At 38.2% G+C, this 21,589-nt stretch overlaps 1 protein-coding gene across 1 annotated transcript in view; it reads right to left on the bottom strand.

Moving 5' to 3' along the window:
* Nucleotides 1-13,644: 13,644 nt before the first annotated feature.
* Nucleotides 13,645-21,589, bottom strand: part of NEGR1 (neuronal growth regulator 1) — a 643,647-nt gene continuing 635,702 nt past the window's right edge. The window contains exon 9 of the transcript XR_004001643.1: nucleotides 13,645-19,276. The gene's annotated coding sequence lies outside the window, so the exon portion shown is untranslated. The remainder of the gene's footprint in view (nucleotides 19,277-21,589) is intronic.

The raw sequence follows: 21,589 nt of genomic DNA, 5'->3' as shown, positions 1-21,589 counted from the left end.
CTTTAATTGTTAGCAGTTATCACGGAAGCTTTATGTTCTGAACTGATGATTAATACTAGACTTTCCCTTCCTGCTCCTTTATGCTTTTTTGACCTTATTTGCTCTTAAGTAGCTTTGCCATCAACAGCTGTAATTCTGCCGAATGATTTCCCAAATGCAAGAGGAGTCCTACTGTGTAACACTTGCCAAATCTAATGGTCTGCGTTGCATGCAGTTTTTACTACCGTGTGATTCCATTTTGCAGTCCAGCTAGTACCATCCTATAATTAAATAGCAAACTCATGCAGTTTAAAGGTCAAAAGCTTTAAATGTGCAGACACTAATGCTGGCACTCAGAATGAAGACCAAAGTCAGCACATATAATAAACACTTCTGTTCAGTTAAAATGAAGACTTGTACCAATTATTAAAAATAATTTGCTTCTACGTATATTGCATGAAAATGTACTCAAATGATGGAATCGGCACATATGGCTTAGAAATATATAAAAGGATAATGGCAGATTGATGTTTACTTTAGCTTTATAATCAGGCAAGAAGTAATGTTGATTTTCGTATCAATTGTCTTAATTTTTGATGAGGGGCCTTACCTACAATAGAAAGTATGACAATGCAGCAGAAAGGAAACCAAGAATTGTATTTTAACAGCTAGGGTACGCTGCTTTGCAAGAGATGCAAATGATAACCAGCAATCAGTTCATCAGAGTTCAAATATTAAAGATACATATGTTCTGAAAAGAGGTCTAGCTTAGAAACCAATTAGATAACCTAAGACCACCCACAGTTCACATTAACTCATCAGATTTCAGTGACCTGCTAACTCTGTGGACCACCAGGGAGCCCACTTCCTGTTCAATAGCATCCCTAAACATTTTGCACATCTGCACATTTTAGTAACGGTTTTTCCTCCTCAATGAAGCATTACTTTTTCTGTCTAGATGATTTCAATTTGGCTCATTTTACTGACAAAGGGATACTAGAAAGATAAGAAATTAAGCTTGACGTACTCTGTAAGTACAGCAAAAATTCATAACTAACGGTAAGTATCCTTGAAATAGTGAAAAATGTCATTATTTGGGCATTAGCCAGAAAATTAGTAGTAAGTTTGTGGAATTACATCAACACCACATTTTCATTGGTCCTGTACAGATTCTTTTTTTTTTTTTTTTAAGTCAATAAGTCAGATCCTTAGGGAGTGTAAACCAGCATACTTCCATTGCCTTCTACTGAAATCAGTGAAGTGACACCAATTTATTCCATTTGAGCATCTGGCCTGATATTTAACAAAAGAAATTTAGGATGATTAAATGGCTTTTATATTGCTAATGTATGTTGTAGCTCTCTTCCAGTGCAACAGGCAGGGATCAGCTCAAAATAAGGATCAAGAACAATGGGATTTTATTTTGTCAACTGTTGTGTAAATATCATACATTTAATGTAATAGGTACTATTAATTTACAATCGGATTTGCCAGTGAAGTTCTCCAAGCCTAAGAGGCCAGGATATCGCCATTTGGGACAGTGCAATGGCCCGAAAGGTTCTTCTAGCTGACATGAGCTGGAGCAGCCCTAAGGCAGGCCCATGATTGAAGATGAAAAGAGGACCTGCCCTGAGATGTATTTTCACCAGATTTGTAACACAAGGTTTACTGAATCTTTTTTTAAACAGAAAAGTGCAACCCCCACTCCTGTTTATAGCCCTACTGTGGCCTGATGTGTGTTTGCAGAATCAAACTCTATATCTTGCTTTTTCTTACCTCTTTATCCCCAATAAATATTACAGATTCATGATACAAAAATTCAGCATAAAATTAGACCTAGATCCTGCAATACCTCATGTATGTAATACAACTAGATACATTTTTAGCACTTAATATTGCTGTACCAAGACCAATTCACGTATTGCTAAATTTCCCTGTTCATGGCTCAAAATAGCAGAGTCAGAGTTCATTCATAGTTTCTAAACACATCCCCTTACAGACTCACCTGCGTTACTTGTTTAAAAATTGCTTCACTTTCCTAACCTATTATTAGCTCAAATATGTATTGTATCATTCATATCATATTGTCACATTGCCCTCTTAATTCTAAGCTTCATGGCACAGGTATTATTTATTGTTTTAATATGTCTTATCATTTGATAATGTACTAAGCCTTCTGCTCAGGATCACTAATGAAAATGTATTTCTGGAATGAGGAACAGAAGGCTCAGAACGAAGATTTTTTTCAGGGTAATGCTGTTTACTGCTCTTTAAAATCCACAATATATGACTAGTAATATAGTAATTAAAATATAAGCTAGCAGGATTAACACAGCAAGCACTTTACAGGCACTCTTTTCAGGAGATTGTATCTCAGTCTCACCCTTCCCAAGGCTTCCTAATTACTGCAGTCTTAGAAAAAGGAAAAAAGGTTTTTAAAGTCGAGCTTATATTAGACAAGGGGAATAATCACTAGTGATAAGATACTAAAAATCAATGTCAGTGCAATACAAGTTAGAATCAAGGGGCCAATTCAATATAAAAACCTCCCTGTTCTGCAGTGCAGCAGCCTGTACAAACCTATTCACATTTGCATCCTTGCAAAGGATTTTACAATATAGAAACTATATAAACTGTTGGCTGAATCAAGCTAAAAGCACTAACATTTTGTTTAGAATGGAAGAGAATTTGACAGCATGGAATTGGTATATTCCCAAATTGCCATGTTAACACAAGTTGGGTTTTGTGTGCAGGTGCTGGGTGGCGATGGTGGCCTGTGATACACAGGAGGTCAAATGAGATGATCTAGTGGTCCCTTCTGGCTTTAAACTCTATGACTCTCTGAATTTAATTGAACATGCTGCATGTGTAATGAAAAGCAATCCATCTCACTCCTGTTGATCTAATAGTACTGTATAAACATTCAAGACAAGCAGTCCACAGAGTGCATAATATGAATGCCAATCCTAAGAATTTACATTCATTTGGCTGGCTAGAAAATGACAGTGGTGGAAGAAATATCATTAGCATTGCTGAATTTTTTCTTTTTCCCTGGGAGACACAAGAAAACACAATTCCTGCCCTGGCTGAGGAAAGCAGGCATAGTGCAGATGCCGCATACTGTAGCACAAAGAGCTTTTTGCCATCACAGCGTGGGATAGCGTACCATGGACCACTGCAACGGGCTGCAAGGCACAGGCTGTGGATTCTCTGGGCAGAAACAAGTGCATGATGTGTCCGAGCTACTCCTTTTCCTCCAAACCAGGTCTCAGAAGGTCATGACATTATGATGTTATAGCACCAGAGCTGTCATGCAGCCTTTTGTGTTACAGGGACAGAGCTTGCAGTCTGTCCCTTGTGCAGTGTGTCAGGGTGCCATAGGTCCCTTACATTTAACACAAAGAGGCTTTCCTGTTTTACTGGCTATCCGTCAGAGACATAACTACGCATTTTAGTGTCCAGGGTGAGTAAGCATATTTGCACCCTCTACCATTTTCCCCCCCATATTTTTTCTGCCCCATTTTTCCACCTCCACAGCTTTGCCGTGCCCTGGTTACAGCCCTGCTAGCCATACATTGGCCTAAATTTCAGAGGTGATGAGTGGCCTCAACTCCAAGAAAAGTCAATGTGATCTGTGCATACTCAGTTCCTCTGAAATCAAGCCCACAGAGTGTGAACTTACAAAATACCTACCAATCTAAGAGGGATGACTGGTTCCTCCACTAGCCTCTGATTTTCATATCATGAATCTCTCTCAAGGTGGTAAAATCTTTCAAAACAGACGATATTTTCTATCAAGGCATTCAGTGCATATTGTTTGTAGAGACATAGTATATACCTATCTCATCGTTTGGGGCAACCAGAATTTTATGTCTCCATAAAAAAGAAACATACGCTTACATTTAGTATTTGGCAGGACAGATTCTATGGCAATCTTCCAGTAAAGAGTCATTCTGCTAATGGCAACAAATGTATAAATGTTGCTTCTCTTATGACACAGATTAAATGATTTTTGTGTTTTGGTTTCACAAATCATCCATTGCTAACTTAAGATCACTCCGACTTAGATGTCTGGGATTTTTATTTTGAAATGCGCTCTTATTTTAGATACTATAATAGCAAATCAGTGTGTATGTTGCATAGCAAAAAAATTTAAATTTTCACTAGGATCATCTGCTAGGATAACACAGAATTAAATAAAAGTAACACTTTACCTTTAAATACTCAGGTATGTTTACTCCCAGTGATTAGAATCCAACTACGGGAGGGTCAGAGCATTCCCTCTAGAGGGGACCTTTTATAGACACAATTTTCCCTATCTGATCAAAAGGAAGGAAAATCTCCCATTGTGGCATCCTCCTCTCCTTTCCTTGATCACAGAGGAAGCCTCTTTGTTGGGTAACCCTGAACTTTTGGGATGGGTGGGGGAGGATCAGAGCTTGGCCAATCCCATTCAGCCTGCAGCTGTCTTAGTCAATACGCTAACTCAGCTGGAGATAAAGCTGTTTGGAGCAGCCTTCACTCCAGCAAAACTTCCTTTGATGAAAATAGAAGCATAATGAGGCTCTCTGCTGCTGAAATATGTTGTTGTTCAAATTCTAAGTATCTTCTGAGTAGTTGCAGGGGGATTCAGCCACTGGTGGTCAGGCATTGTTGTCAGGGCGAGGGAGGACCAGCCATTCATCTGAGACAGCTCCAGCTGCTGCAGAGCTTAGGGTATCACTCCCTGTAGATTCCCAGGATCTGTAGGGTTAGGAATTCTCATTCCCTGCCAGCTCCCTCAGTCTCCAATCCTCTCCCACATCAGATGCTGTCTACTAGTAATTTCCATGAGATGAATCTTGTGGAGTTCTTTCAGCTCCCTGCTCTGTTCATGTTGAACTTTAGACTATTGTGGCTTGATGCTGCAAAGTGTTAGGTGCTCCCAACTCCACTGGAAGTTAAGAGCAGATTTGCTCAATAGAGGACTGCAGAACTCTACCCTTAGTTGTTGTTGGCAAGGCTAACCAATGTTCAAATCAGGTACCTCTGCTTTTTCTTCCATCGGTGATGTGTACCATTTTATTGCAAGCATCGATCTTGTCATGTGGTCTAATGAGAGAAGCCAGCAAATATAAAAAATATGCCCTGGAAACTAACTGGGTTAATTCTTACACCCACAGCTCTCTACTGCTCAAGTTTGGTCCATCAGCATTTATAAGATAATCCTTGAAGAGAAGTGCCGTGGCTGAAATATGTGGTAGCTGAAAGTCTAAGCATGTGCTGGAATTTTTATTTAAGCTGTTTCGTTCCATGTGTAATTTTTCATAAAAAAAAATCTTCAAAATGGAATATTTATATAAATTTTTGATAGCAGTGGGGCAGCCAGCTGTAGCAAAGTTCACTTAAAAAAGAACAAATCATTTACAATTGAGATTTCATGCCACTTGTGTCCTAATGTGTATCACATTTAAGGTGAAAGTGATATCACTATCATGATTGGTATTCTCAGGCAAATCAATTTTTTTGTGCCAATGAGCAAGCAACGCTGATACATAAAAACACTGGGTTCTTAAACTTGCATATATAAGATTATATCATTATATTATTCAGATCACCTTTTCATTATGCTGTGTTTTATAATGTGTTTATGGAAAAGTGCTCACAGAATGTATTAGCATTTGACCAGAATAGGGTCTTTAATTCAGCATACATGCATTGACAATAGAGCATATATTATCCCGCCTACACAGCATTTACTGTTATTATAGTCGCCTACATATATTAAGTTATTTTGTTGATGATTATGGATGAACACTAGCAAAAGAACTTAGTGAAAAATAAAGCTACAATGCCAACAATCTGAAAATGAAGAAAATATGAGGCATAAACAAATGGCTTGACTTGCACACGATAGTCTCAAGACAATGAGTTTATCATAGGAAAATTAAAAAATATCAAGTCGGTTTTAACTTGCAGCACAGTGACAACAAATTTTATGCCTTCAAGATTTTCTCCACTCTGATTCCTGACTGCAACTCCTTTGAGTGTAAATGGAAGCGATGCACTCACAAAGGAAGAGGGAAATGCAACTCTGTTTGTGTGTGTGGTGTGCCTATGTATCTGCCAATCTATGTTTCTTTTGGTGAACCAATGTGCCAGGGGAGCATGTAATTTTCCATTACCATCGCCTGTATCAGTGGAATGATTATTATCATGAGGCAAAACTGTGTGTGAATGATGAAGTATTCACTGCAATTTGTAAACACATCAAGTATTATAATACTACTCACTCTTTATGCAGTGCTTTGCATCTTCAAAGTTCTGTCCAAACTTTAACTGTTTAGCTGACATAGTAGCATTCATACTATACCAGTTAAGTCTATTTCTCTAGTGGCAATTAGCTGGGTTCATATTGGTGGCAATGAGAACAGCGAACTGGTCTAGAAGATTGCAACAACCATCTGTCAGACCATTAGTTTAACTTATTCTGCTGTGGTACCATATTTGGGTGGCCCTTTGACTTTCAGGCTTGTAAACCACAGTATGTGATGATGTAGCAAAGCTTTCTGTATAATACAGAGTATCAGGTATTTTCTAATGTTGCATAAGTGTTGTGCAGAAATTAGGTGTTATGAGAGGGTTCTTTCTCGTGTGTAGTTACGCTCATCATATGTCTCTGTCTGATGCTGGGACTGGACAACAGGGGATGGATCACTGATAGTTGCTCTGTTCTGTTCAATCTCTTTGAGGTATCTGGCATTGGCCTCTGTTAAAAGACAGGATACTGGACCATCGCCTCTCACCCAATATGGCTGTTCTATGATACTTGACTCTGTGATACTTTAGGAGCCTGTCCTCTTCGAGAGCCTTCTATGTGAGGCTTCTACTTGTCTCCTCTGAGTGTGTCTGATTTGGGTTTTCATAGTTGACGACACAAAACCTGGACTGATTGAGCACAGATGACACATGATAAAAAGGCCATATGAAGAGGTCTAGTAAGTTTGGCTGTTTCCTGGCAGGTGCCTGGCCACTCTCTCTGGACCAGGAGATTGTGGTGAGGAGAAACAACACAGGTTGTGGAGGGATGCAAGGTTCTTTACTAACACTCATTTGTGCACTCCTGCAATTTTGGGCTGCAGGACTGCTTCTCTACCACTGCTGTAAAATTGCAGCAAATCTAAGGCAGCTCTAATTTACACTTGTGTTATAGCTCTAAGGCACTGAAATGGAAGGTGGGCATTGGCACATCCTTCCATTGTCCCTTTTCCTCTATCCACAACCTCTGTTCCAGCAGCAAGGGATGGTTAGGGTTCAGGAACCTGCCAAGGACTCTGTGCAACCCTAGGATACTCTGACATTGCAATGACCCTCCTGGGGCTAGATGTTCTAACTGTATGGCAGAATTCTTGTGGTGCGGGTCTGATGCTCAATGGAGGATCTGGTCTTTTGTTGCTATCCTTATTTGTGGTTACCTTCAAATTCTGTGCTTTCATATTTTTCTGTTGGCCTTGATGTTGGTGGTTGAGAAGGAGGGAAGTGTGGAATGCATTAGGCTTTGTTGTAGGCGGCTTTGAGGAAATCTGAGATACAGCAGATGAAAAGTGAAAGAAAAGAAGATGCTATTTCTTTCCTGGGCACATAGCTAAAGAGAGCCAATGATGTGCTTTCTACCTTCAGGCAGGTGGGACCTAAGGATCCTGTTTCAGTGTCAGATAGAGAGAGCAGGGGGCCTGGAGCAAAGGACACACATTAATCTACAATCTTGATATGGGCAATCTATTGGCTGAACATAGACCGTGTACAGGGAGAGCGTAAAGCCTTCAACAGTCCAATCTGTAACATTCAGATCCAAGGGGCAGGCAGAACATTCAAAGAAAGGTTCACTGACTTGCTAGTGTGCAGTATCCACAGGCAGTGTCTCTCTAAGCAGGGTTTCATCCTAAGAGATCATTTTAAAAGCAGAGAGTATTAGGGACTTTGCTGAAATATGTAATTGCACTGATTTCTTTATTCATCCTACTTTTACTGCATCATTAGGAAAATAAACCTGCCACAGTACTGTCATTGCTTCCTACGGTAAGATGTACAGTAGCTGGTATTCTAACTCACCTGATTTCATTTATAAATGATTCAAACTAAGGTATAAGTGAAAGGACAAGCCAATGCTTTCTTAGTTGATAAAATACAATCCTTAATGGGCTATTCCCTGTGTTGGAAGCGTACCAAGAAAAAAAAAACCAGCATTTCAACTTATTGTTTTCCATATTCAGTGAAAAAGTTCAAATCATGTCCCGTTAATAAAATGCAATTATGCTTTATGGGTATAAAGCTGTTTCCTAGGCCTGTCACTTGTGCTCACCTAACAGCTGAGATTTACTAGTTTACAACAGCTTGTTTTGTAATGATCACAAGGGAGGATTTTCCTAAACTCTAATTTCAGCAGATATTGGCTTAATTCATCAGAATTTCCCATTACTATATTTTAGATAAAGCATTAAGTTATTACTCACACCACATGATATTGTCTGAATCCTTATATATTAGAAACAAAGAGAACAGAGTGAAACAAAATTATATTTCATTCTAATAAAAATGACAGAAACTTTTTTTCTCTAAAAGCATCCTATGGGAAGCAGAAACTGATTTGCACTCTCATCTTCGCTTGTGTATTTAATCACCCTAAAGGATGCATTTATTAACTGTAATTCCTTAAAACACTGTCTGTATTCAGTACATTTAATATGGTTTGTGCAGTAAAACATGAAAATTGCACATTGGAACCAATCATATACCTATTTAATGGGTAATTATACAAATACCACATCCGTGGTGGCAAGCTTTATGTTATAAATTGGAGAATCATGTGATAAACTGCATTTATCACGGATGTTTGACCACCTCAGCTGAGCTCTGCCTCACTAATTTATGTCCACTGGGCACTTCTAACATTCCAAACCTCTGAGAAACATCAAACAGTTGAACTTTAAAAGAACAAGAAAAATTTGCTAGAGACCATTTTTCCTTTTCTCCTCAATCCAGAATTCTCCCCTCACCCAAAATTACACCAGCCTAAATCCCTATACCTACACTATTCACTCCTGCACCATGGCTAAGCTCTGAAATCTTACAACACTGTAGAGATAGAAATGGGAGTATTATACCACTGGAGGAAAAGAGACATTCAGATCTTCAGTGACATGCACAAAGAAATTGCTTCTAGTCCTGAAAGTTCCTGAGATATCAGGCCTTAAAACTGCAGCGTCACTAAGTGCAGAAAAGCTCTCTTAGGTAATCTTTTCAAGTTTCTAAAATGTTTTATTTGCAATTTTCTTTTTTCCCACCATGTCCTGTATTGTTTGCTCATCAAGATGATTCTGATCTCATTTAAGTCAGTGGAAATAAATAATAACTCAGTGGAGGTCGGTAGAGTTTCACTGGTGTTACACTTGATTTACAGTGGTGTAAGATATTGGCTTTATAGGCTGTGGATTACAGAAGTAATACCAATAATATTTCAAAAAATTTCTCTCAAACATTTCTGTAAGAGCTTTTCTAAAGCATATGTGGCATATTCAGAATACACAACAGTGCTGTACAAACATTTTAGCACATTTTTTATAAAGACCCACATAACTCGCTATGGATTCACCCCTTGCGTGCACTGCAGTCATCCCAAACTCAGGTGATAAAACCTTTACATCATTACAGCTTCTTTCAATGGACTGGTATATCTATAAGATTAGGTTTACTCATCAGAAACGTATGTGAATCACTTTTACTGAGTCTCAACTCTTTGGCATCTTAAATAGGATTTCCCAACTCTTCCAGCACGGTGTAACATGGAAAGGCTGACTGATACGACTCTTCTAGAGCTTGAGACAATGCCCATTAAAGACAACAGAAAGACTCCCATTGACTTCAGTGGACATTGGATCAGGCCCTTAGTGAGCTCTCACTTTTAGATTTATGGGTTTAAGAGTACAGCATATGGGAATATACTGAGCTGAACATTGTATATATTCAGTATTTTCCAGAAAAGTAGAGTTTTTGTATGTCAATTTTCAGTATACTGACATGTCCAATTATATGCTCTAGTCCCATTTTTGGTCAACTCTATTTTCTCGTTGTTATCTAAATGGCTCCGCAGCTGGTAAGTCAGGATTTCGAAGTGCTTAATTTACAAAGTTCTCTTTCTATAACGGGAGCTGCAAAGTGTATTTTGCTGGTAATGAGGGAAACTAGGCTTGTCCATCTCAGGTGGCAATTTTTAAAAATCTACAAGTAAACAGACTTACTTAGACACTTTTAATGTTCTTCCCTACTGGTATGACAATTTTTTTCATTATGGAAAATTGGGCTGGCATTTGAAAAAGTACAGCATTTTTTAAAATCAAGTGATTTACAGCAGCATTAAGAATGCTAAAGGTGATCTATTGTTAGAGATAGCTCTTAGAGAGGCTTCTTCCAGAGTTCCTTTCAATTAAAACCTCCATGTAAAGACTATGAAATCTAGTCTCCACTAACACACATGCCCCTCTCACATTAGCTTCCTGGGAGTTAGACACATATACTGCACAGAAGAGAGGAAACAATTAATTATTAGCTAGTTGGCCACATCTGGCACATATATGCAAGGTCATGAAGCAAAGGACATTCATTTGAGGGCACAATTGGGTGGCACAATATGCATGTAAGAACTTCTCTAGTGCCTCAAAGCCTGCAGGACTCTAAATCCTCTAACTAGAAGTATATTAATTAGTGTTAGGAAAAAGCAACACCCTATTACAGTCTCACTGAACTGCTTCTTACAAGCGTTTGCAGCCAGCCAAAAGTATATCATTTGTGAAAGTGAATGTTGTGTGAAATGCCTTGCTCAGATTCATTCCAGAGGAAGGAGTATGAGTTCACAGGGTTAAATGGGTGATAAGGAAGTTGAAAAGGATTTAGTGGAAAAGAGGGTTAGATACAGAGTATTAACGTCATAACAAAAATATACAGCTAGCGATTTACTAGATATTGTTGAAAACACATATATTTCTAAGCTGTAAAACCTGATTCTTTGAAAATTGAATGTGAACAAAAACACTGGACATCTAGATATTATGTGAAGATAATTACAGAATAGTTTATAAGTTGCTAGAGATTGACATTCCCTTTTCACACTTCATAGACAACTTAATGTTAGCTACAATGCTCTGGGAAGAAACTCCTGAATATAGATCTGACTTCCTGTATAATAGTAAGGTCTTTTGTAACCACTGGGCCAAAGCTTTAAAGAGGATATCTTCCTTTTGTGGGGCAATTTGCACCCTCACTTGAATTGTGAATGCAAATCACAAGTACCAAAATCTACAACCCAAACATCACTTGAGAGCAAAACTACTTTTAGAAACCTTGTTTTGCAATGTAGTATTATTACTATTAGATGTAATGCTGTAGGGCTCGGAGTCGCTAGTCAAGCTCAGGGCCCCATTGTGTTAACTCTGTACATACCGAAATATTTGCCCGAAGCGTTTACAGTCTAGCTTTAGTTTTACTTCCCACTATTTATTTTTCTTTTCATGACAATATTTATTTTTTTAAACTTGTTTTAAAAGAACATCTACAATGCTTTGGAAATGGTGGAGGGTCAATCTCTCTTGTGCCCAGATCTCAGGGGCATGAGTTGGCCCACTGTCTTTATTAGAGGGGAGTGAAGCCATTTACTTCAGAAATAGCATGCTGGAAAATTGCAGATTTAGTTGGATTAAAGGAAAACATAGGCTATGTCAGGTCCCACAGGGGTTCTGCAAACTTCTGAAAGCCAGGGCTGATGAATAAGTATTAAGGCTATGGACTATCCATGATCTTTGTGCAACATTCCTGTTAATATCAATAGCAGTTCAGGTCACAGAATGAAAATGGCCTTTAATCTATTAGCTTAGTATGTTATTAGCTCAGAATTGAATTAGCTGAAATACTACTCTGGAAAAGATTGTACCATGATGTGGAATTGTTGGAGAATGATGATTATTAAGACCCTAAAATGAAGATACCCCTCAAAATGCAACACAAAGAAAATTACCAATAAAGGGGATTTTTTGGTAATGATTCACAAATGTAAGGCTGGACTTTGAGTGAAAAAGTCTCTGAAAACCCATGTTTAAAGAAGTTAAAGAAAATATTGATGTTATGAGATTGTTTAGCCCTTCAAATAGGTTAAAGGGTGTAATAATTTACATGTACTGAATTATGATATTGAAATATAAAAACAAAGAATTGCTAAATAGTAAGATTAACTGCTTTTTTAGTTACACTTCAATAATTTATAATTATGGACAGTGAATGAGTTAGATGAGGTAACCTCTAGGCTAAGGCCTTGCTGGCATGAATGTTGTTTTGCCAAATCTCCTTTTATATAGAATTTCTGATTTGGTTAACATGATGTTATTGTTGATAGGATAAAAGTAACAGGCAATTCTGGAAGATTTTTTTTAAAAGTACACAAACCTATTATGACAAAAAGCCCCTTTACTGGGAAAACCCAGGAGCAGAGTGACATAGAAATGGAATGACAAGCTGCAAAAATTGTGTAAAATGGAAGCTTGCACATGCATATTGTATGGGTTACCCAGAGTAAATGCTTAACGGGGTTAATGCTGACTGGAGAAAGGTTAATAAATGTGTGATGAGGAAATGTATAAAAAGACAAACCCATATTGCAGAAACACTGGAACAGGGAAACTGAATGAATGGGATGGAAGGACAAGACCAGACATCAAAGGCAGCAATGACCTTCATGAAGTACAAGAAAACTTCCAGTGCCCCGGAATGCAGTAAAATTTGGCTCCCTACCAATTCCATCTTATCTGTTTATCCTCTAGTATAAATATATGTTCAGACACTATACGTGACAATAATTCTGTCTGAAGTTGTATAAATAAAGGCAAAAATTGATTGAGTCTAAATTGGGTTGACTTGTGACTCAGTTTCCTACCTTATACTCCCAACAGTATAGAAAACTATTTATTGCTATTTCAGTGCCAACATCAAAAGTTCTCAATTACTCATAGAAATAACAATGCAGCCAAATAATAACAACATCATGTTCAGTTTTATCAAAACTATTGGCTAAGTAGGAGTTCCACACAAATAACAGCTTCCTATTCTGACCCAGGGAAAAGATTTAAAGCTGTACCTTAAGCTATCATCACCAAACTGCCCTCTTAGAACACCTGAGTCTTAATGACAGATGACTGCCCCTTCAGCTATATTCGTGCAGGATAACATTAACATCCATTTTCCAGTCAGAGAAGGTACACCTAATGAAACTGTCACTGCTGCAAAGGTACGGTATATAAATGTATCTGAGCCCTTTGTACCCATCTAACAGATTGAGTTTGAAAGAGTGATCACCTAAAGCACTGACGTCTGCCACACACCTATTTGGAGCTAGAGAAAACATTTAAATGCCATGAAGACATTTTACTAAACATTGCATGACATAGTGTGAATAATACTTTTTTTTTTACTGAGTCATGACTTTAAAAATAAAATAAAATAAAAATAATGGAGATATACCTATCTCCTAGAACTGGAAGGGACCCTGAAAAGTCATTGAGTTCAGCCCCCTGCCTTTGCTAGCAGGACCAAGTACTGATTTTGCCCCAGATCCCTAAGTGTGGCTTTTAAGGATTGAACTCACAACCATGGGTTTAGTGGACCAATGCTCAAACCACTGAGCTATCCCTTGCCCTTTCTATTGATGGATTGATTGGCCTTTCTGTCTATACCAAATGCCTACCACAAAAGCTAGCAGTGAAATCTCCTACGAGACAGAGAAGCATCCTCACAAGAAGTCAGCTAAGGTTCTGAGGTGAAATCCTGGCTGTATCAATGGGAATTTGGGGCCAGGTTTTCTGCAGTGAAACGGATTGTCGCTATTACAGAAGCTGTGTTTTCATAATTGAGATTTGAAAAATGATCAGATAAATACTAGGCAGATAACCAAACATACTAGCTAAAGGTAGATACAGAAGATATGAGTGGAATGCTTTAAACTGTGAATTCTCTGGGCATGTTCTGGTAGGAAACCCAGCCTTTCTGTTGCCTTTCCTGCTGGAACGGGGAACAAGATAGCTGCTCTTTGGATCTTGTTTGCAGGTTCTGTCTCTAATAGCAGCTTCTAACCAGAAGGTGTCTGTTAAATTTGAAGCTCCACTCACCTCTAGCTCATGAACGAAAGAGAAAACTTTATGGCTAAAATCTTGGCAAAACTCCATTGACTTCAGCGGGGCCAGCATTTCAACCAACTTGATGGCTGCTAGGAGGGAATTCACCCTGCAAGGTGGGATCTCTCTTGCAGGAGAGGAGGGATTTTAAATTTATACCAGCTGAGGGTCCGGCCACAGGATTCTAATTTGTGCAGATTAGCAGTCCGAAAGCAATTTAAAGAGGGTTTAGGTTTGTTGTTTTAAAGTATAAATTAAAATATAGAAGCTGTTAAACTCAAGGAGCAGTCTTTTTAAATTCTAATTGACTAATCATTTTGCTTGCATATAAGGCATACTGTAAAGCTGAGCAAAATTAATAAGGACAATCATTTAATTTCCAGAAGGTCGTTTTTAGAGCAGATCAGCTCTTCATTTTATTCTGACTGCAGGTCTAAATACCTAACAGCACAGAAGCAGAAGAATGTAACATATTGCCTCTTTCACTAGGGCTGCCCCTTATCTTGAACAATTTTCTGAGTGCACGTTCTGTGCCAACTGATCGCATCAAAAAAGCATAAGGCTTGAGGAGTTCAGAAGCTCTGTGAAAGGAGACCTGAACTGATACAGATTCAGCACTAAGATGTGTGCACTTCAGCCATGCACTTCAGCAGAATGCTCTGAAAGATTTGTTCAGAAATAAGGAAACAGATCATGCTAGTGTGATTGTGTTTCCATCTATGGAATAATGTTGCCTAGATACCATTCCCTACAACCCATGAATCTCTTTGTGTCTTTCTGATTACACTGTAAATCTCACTCTCTCATCTGTCATAAAGATTGATTTTTCTTTTATTGTTTTGTCAGTATATGGTTTTATCTCTTCAAGAACCCTCCCCACCATAATATGACATTTTGTTGAAAGTAAACGTTATTTGCTCTACTGCGTGAAGATCTAAAAACAAGTCTGGCAAATTAACAAACACAGTCAAAAGATAATAACCCACAGAGTGGAACGCAGGGTACATGTGGGAGGTCTGCTCAGTGTTTATTACTTTTAGCACTCCCAAGCCATACTGTGCCACACTTCAAACTCTGGCAGAGTCTAATATATAGGAATCATTAACGATTTTGTGAAACATAGAAAGGAAGAAGGGGAAAATCTCTGGGACAGAAGCTACAATATTGTCCTTAATGATATTAAAGCATTTTTACCAAAGTGGCACTAGGCTAGGTAAAGAGGCGATATGAGTTTATTACTGTCTCCTCTGGAGATCTCACATGGTTCTCTGTAACATTTCCCAATGGGCTGCAGTAGCACAAGTCATTATTTCCTTTGGAAATTATTTGAAGCTCTAGCAATTCACAGTGTTAAAGTCATGTTATCTTCTGAAGGATGGTAATTACTTTGTGTCACCACTGACTATAGGCTGATGACTTTCTTTTCGTCTCCCATATTATTGCAATGGGTCTTTATGGGCACATAAAGGAACTGCTTACTCTTATTGGACAGAAATTTGTGAATGTTTTTCTACAAAGATCTGTACTGTTGGGTCACAGCAGCTCTTTCCCTCCTGTCCGTTATCAGGGCCTGCTGCTATATTATTGTCCTGCATCTTGTGAAGTAATTTACCCCTGTGCAAAGTGAGTGTAAGCTGCTACCAGATCAGAATTCCACATTCATTACATTCTGTTTACACTGACCTTGCACTCATTTTACCTGGGTGTAAATGACTTCACAAAGTGTAAGACCGCACTTCAATGCAGCGGTTCACAATGTGCCAGGTTGTAGGTTTGTAATATGAATAAATACAGAGAATTGTTTCCATTGAAGAGGAAGAAGCAGCCCAAAACAGCATTGCTCATAATATGGTGTTAGTTATGCAGTTGAAAATGCATGTACAGTAGCTTAGTCCTATAAGGCTGATAGCAGTTGGTTACAACCAGCTTATAAACAGGCTATTGGGTATGATACTGTGTGAAGGATTCCTGGTTATGTGTAGTAAATGCTGTAAGTCACTGGCTTTATTTGCTCTCTTTAGTTCAATGCCAACTTTCTAATTTTTTTGGAAACCACTTAAATCCCATTTGTTACCTGTATCCCAGAGTAAATAATGGCAATAATAGTTCTTATATTTCACTTTTCATCTCTACATCTTAAACAGCGTCACAAAGGAGAATGAATATCATTTGCCCCATTTTACTGATCACAACCTGGAGGCTCAGGGATGTGAAGTGACTTGCCCAAGGTCACAGAGAAGCAGAGATGAAAATAGAACCCTGATCTTATGTCTCCTAGTCCCTTATCTAACTATTGGATTAAACTAACCCACGATATCACTGCACTGCACAAAATGAGGCAGAAATATACTTTAGGTGCCTGCCGGGTTTTACTATTGTTAAAAAAAGAGACGTTGTAAAAATAACATATTTTGGCACACAGGCAACCCAGTGTTGGGCACTTTCTACAAATGAAGATAGATAAAAATATTTAACTGGTTTGTGTATTCTTCAAACAAATCAAGGTATTCTGCTACCAGGTAGCATGAGCTATGCAGCACCATTTCATATCTTACTTAAAAATGGAATTATGTTATACATCTCAGAAAGCTAGATGAAAATCAAGGGAAGCAGAAGATGTACACAACCAACCCATTCTCTTTCTCATCTATCCAAAGGTGAACAAATTTCTTAACATCTCACGTCTGTGGGAGCTGTCTCAATGCAGCACATTGCAGGAGATTAATAACCTTGAAACTTAAAAATTTGTGACTTTTTTAACATTTTACTTTGATTGTATTAATGAATGATAACTGGGTACTAAAAACCTTCAGCAGGTACTTCAGGGAGGGACAGTCATCCCTTGTGTTTGTACAGCCATCAGTACAATGATCCTGATTCGTTTTTGGGTGCAATTGGAATACAAATAATAAATAAATGCTACTAACAATACACTAGCCAAAAATATGTGCCAGATTCTCAGGTGGTGTAAACAGGAATTGATTCAGCGACTTCAGTGGAAATTATATTGCTTTACACCTGCTGAGGATCTCGCCTTTGATCCATAATAGAAATGGGGCATCCAATGACTACATAATAGCGACGATTCTTCAAAGTATACCAGTATTACTGAGGATAAATAGATCAGGTTACTGCACTATGCACAGTGCTCCCTTGCACGTCCCATTATTCTATTTACTATAAGAAACAGTGTGACTACTGCAAAGGCTGACTGCAAATACACAGTTGGCTATGTAAGGCAACTGGCAAGTGTTTCGGGGCCAGTATATTATACTGTGCCAGATTCTAATCTCATTTGCACTGGTGTTAAATCTAAAGTAGCTGCTCTAACTTCCTTAGAGTTTCTCTGGTTTTACACCAGTGGAACTAAGATCAGAATTTTTCACTCCCTCAGTAATGTAGTTATTCGGAAGTGCGGGTGTTTTTGCAGAAATATACATACCTACTCAGGTACTGAAGCCTGGCTGTTATATTATGGCATATGCTACATTGCACCTCTTTTAGAGCCCAATCCTGTAAACAGTTACAATCAAATGTATCTTTAATCCTGTACATAATCCTATTGATTTCAAATGTAGGAGAGGCTATTATCACTGTATATAGCATTAGTGAGACCACTACTGGAATAGTGTGTCCAATTCTGCTGCTCAGACTTGAAAGAAGCTGTGAGAAATTGGAAAGGATTCCAAAGATACCTACAAAAATGGACTGAAGTCTGGAAAACTTCCTTATAGTGAGAGACTAAAGAAACTCAGTCTGTTTAGTTTATCCAAGAGAAGGTTAAGAGGTGACTTTGCTATAGTCTGTAAGTAACTACATGAGGAAAAATTTTCTGATGGCTGAGGGCTACTTAATTTAACAGACAAAGAAACAACAGGAATCAATTGTAGGAAGCGGAAGATAGAGGAAAACTAGAAATAAGGCACACATTTTTAACTGGCCATTGGAACACTTTACCTAGGGACGTGAAGGATTCTCCATCACTTGAAATCTTCAAATGAAGAATGGCTATCTTCTAAAAGCCATACCAGAACCATGGGCATGATGCAGGACTTGGTGAAATTCTATGATGGGGATTATGCAGAAGCTCAGATTAAGTGATCATAATGGTCCTTTCTGGCCTTAAAATCTATTAATCAATTACTCAGCAAAGATATACATAATAGCAACCGTTTGTAGGTTATCATTAAGTTGGCTCCCTCAGTGGACAAAGAAAGAGAAAAACAAGCAAAGGAAGTGTCCTTCTCAATGGTGTACCACACATGCCACATAAATCCAAAGATCATGATTATGACCAGTATTTAAAAAAAAATCCCTCTTTTTTGGCTTGAGAGTTTTCTGAAACTAATTATGAAATCCTTAATATTAAATATTCAGGAACATTTATTTTTGAATACTTTTGGTTTAATTCAGATTCTTTGAAATTTTAATATCTTGCTTTAATATTTAATGTCAGCCTTGACATGCATATAGAAATGCAAAAGCTAGTCTTTGAACAAAACAAATCACAGAGGTAGGTTCCTATAAAGACGAGACTTCTTTTCCCCCTCCCCCCATTCTGAAATGATTAGTAGACATGTGCAGGTCTTTTGATGTTTTTTTCTCCTAAGGATGTTTAAAGGTATAGGTCATAACAATAATTTCAAGTAACCCCATTCTGTCTGCTCTGTAATGTATCTATGCTGCAGTTCCAGGAATATATTGTAGTCTCATATCCTCAGGTATGCCAAATAATTTTCTCTCTATAAGCTAATCTCTTTTTCCCCTAATTAACAAAGAATATGATCTTTTAAAAATTGGCTGATTTTATTTTGGAACTTGTGACTCATTCTCATCTATCAAGTTATACCTGAACTGCATTTTTCAATTAGGTCTGATACTTTAAGAGACACTTACCGTATATTCTTAAGGGCTACACAGAATACAAATGACATAGAGATCCAGACAGTAAATTAAATGGAAAGGTAACTTATCCAGAGTCTTTGTGGAGAAAGAGCAAACACATTACCCTTGTGCCTTTTGTTTACTGATCTGATGCCAAACAGGTTACTATTGTGAAACATTGCCTAGTTAGCAAGCTGCAGTGAGAGCGCGAAGGGAACCTGCTGAGAATAAAGTCTGCATTAATATTCACTTGGCACCAAAAAGATGCCATGCATATCTGTTCATTTATAACATTAATTACACATAATAATTCTAGGTTTTAGTTAAAACAACCCTTCATATATATATAATGTACTGTGAGATTGCTCAGTTCATGTGTCAGCCCTAATTAAAACCTCTCTTAGCATTTGTTAAAATCTGGCTCAACGGTTTAACATCTTTTACAGCATGGTACTTTCAAATGAAAAATACCATGCACTCTTTTATTTTTTCCTTTTTGCAGTTTCATTTTTCTAATTAAAGGGACCATTAATTTGTGAGCAGCATTCAAATTGAAATGAGTAATACAGGCTTTGTTTAATTTTCTAAGGATCTACATTAGAGTCAAGATCCATAAGAAGCACTTAGAAAAAATTCACAAATTGACTTTCCTTGTACTTAACAGGTATACGCAATACTATAGTTACATGAAAACTGAATGTACCTTGGGAAAAAGGGTTCTTTTTAAGGATACAGTGTGAAACTGACATAGATCCTCTAGAGGATTTTGCATTCTGTCTTATTCAGAAAGCTAAAGGTGAATGAGCCAAATCGCTAAATGCTAAGTGTGAAAGGGGAAGAAAACGTGAGTGAAAATGCAAATTAGCAGGAAGATTATTAATACAAAGACTCTCTGGCCAGGACATGGTGATATGATGGGGCTGATTTGGAAAAATGACCTCCAGTTTTGCATCTGCAATTTCGCGTGTACACGTAACCTTGGTGCATCTTTATGGACACATTTTATGCACTTAGATGAATGGCTGCTTAGCTTTCACTGCCAATCAAATGTTTACGTTTTGAAAGAGCAGATACTGCAAGCCTTATTCACAGTGAGCAGTAATTTACACACATATTCTCACTGAGCTCTGCTGGACTCCCTTTGTGAGTAAGCATAACTTGGCATGCATAAGGATTGCAACATTAGGATGCAAGCAGCATATAGTTTATGCCAGCAGCAGAGGATGAGGTGTGTATAGCTTTTGATACACACCCCCACACACCGCAGAAGTATATTATATATATAGTAGATCAGCAAAAGTGGTTTTGGAGCTACTGCTACTACTTAGAACCAATGGTGAGGAGCCACTGCAGAATATCTGCTCTCTGGCTCAGCGGGAGTATTCAGGAGGTGAGCACTTTCAGTCTTTTGAGGGGAAGCTACAATTTGTGTTGCACTGGAACTACAGGTGAACCTGAGCAGCGGCATTCAGATCCTGATCCAAGATTTCCCCCAGTTCAAGGGTGTTCAGACTCTATGTTCTGATTTGGGCCTAGTACAGAGACTGGCTGGACCCATGAAGTTTGGAGATGGAAGATTTGGTGGTTTGAGATCCACTCTCTCAGTTCAGCTACAACTCTAACTGAAATATGCTCTTGCACCACAGCTGTCAGAGACAGAACAGATTTTGGACTCCTAGTCATAAAACGTACGCTATAAACCAGGGGTAGGCAACCTATGGCATGGGTGCCGAAGGTGGCACGCAAGCTGATTTTCAGTGGCAGTCACACGCCCAGATCCCGGCCACAGGTCTGGGGGGCTCTGCATTTTAATTTAATTTTAAATGAAGCTTCTTAAATATTTTAAAAACCTTATTTACTTTACATACAACAATAGTTTAGTTATATATTACAGACTTATAGAAAGAGACCTTCTAAAAACTTTAAAATGTATTACTGGCATGCAAAACCTTAAATCAGAGTGAGTAAATGAAGACTCGGCACACCATTTTTGAAAGATTGCTGACCCCTGCTATAAACCAAGCTGGATACTAGGACACAGGAATATCCTGGGGGGTATGGGGGGGTTTCCCCCTGTGGAGAGGTGCAAAGAACTAGCTGGGGGCCCAGACAAACTCATCAATAGTTCTACAGAGTCTGAGCTTTGATTTTCAAAAGAATGTAGGTCTCTAGGTGTTACATTCTCAAAGAAAATCTTTGAAACTAAAACATAAAAAAAAAGTGCAACTGACGTGCAGAAGTCTGCCTGAGCTTGAAACAACAGTTTTCAGGATTGGACTGCCATATTCATTTCAATAGGTACTATCTAAGACACCAGTGATATTACTTTCAGTGTCAACATGTTTAGCTATGTCACTGCTGATCAAAGCATTTAAAAAAGAAGAGAAAGCATCAGATTCTGAATAATTGCACCAGCGTTTCCCAAATAAAGAACATATTTGTGTAGGTGGGACACAAATGACTAGCCAGGTTGTGTGTGTGTGTAAGTTAAGAGGTGTTAGCCTGTAACAAGCACATGGTGGGGTTGCAGTGGA

The sequence above is a fragment of the Gopherus evgoodei genome, chromosome 8, assembly GCF_007399415.2.
Source record: "Gopherus evgoodei ecotype Sinaloan lineage chromosome 8, rGopEvg1_v1.p, whole genome shotgun sequence".
Classification (NCBI taxonomy): Eukaryota; Metazoa; Chordata; order Testudines; family Testudinidae; genus Gopherus; species Gopherus evgoodei.
Note: the sequence above shows the minus strand (reverse complement) of the source record. Positions and strands in the feature narration are given on the sequence as shown.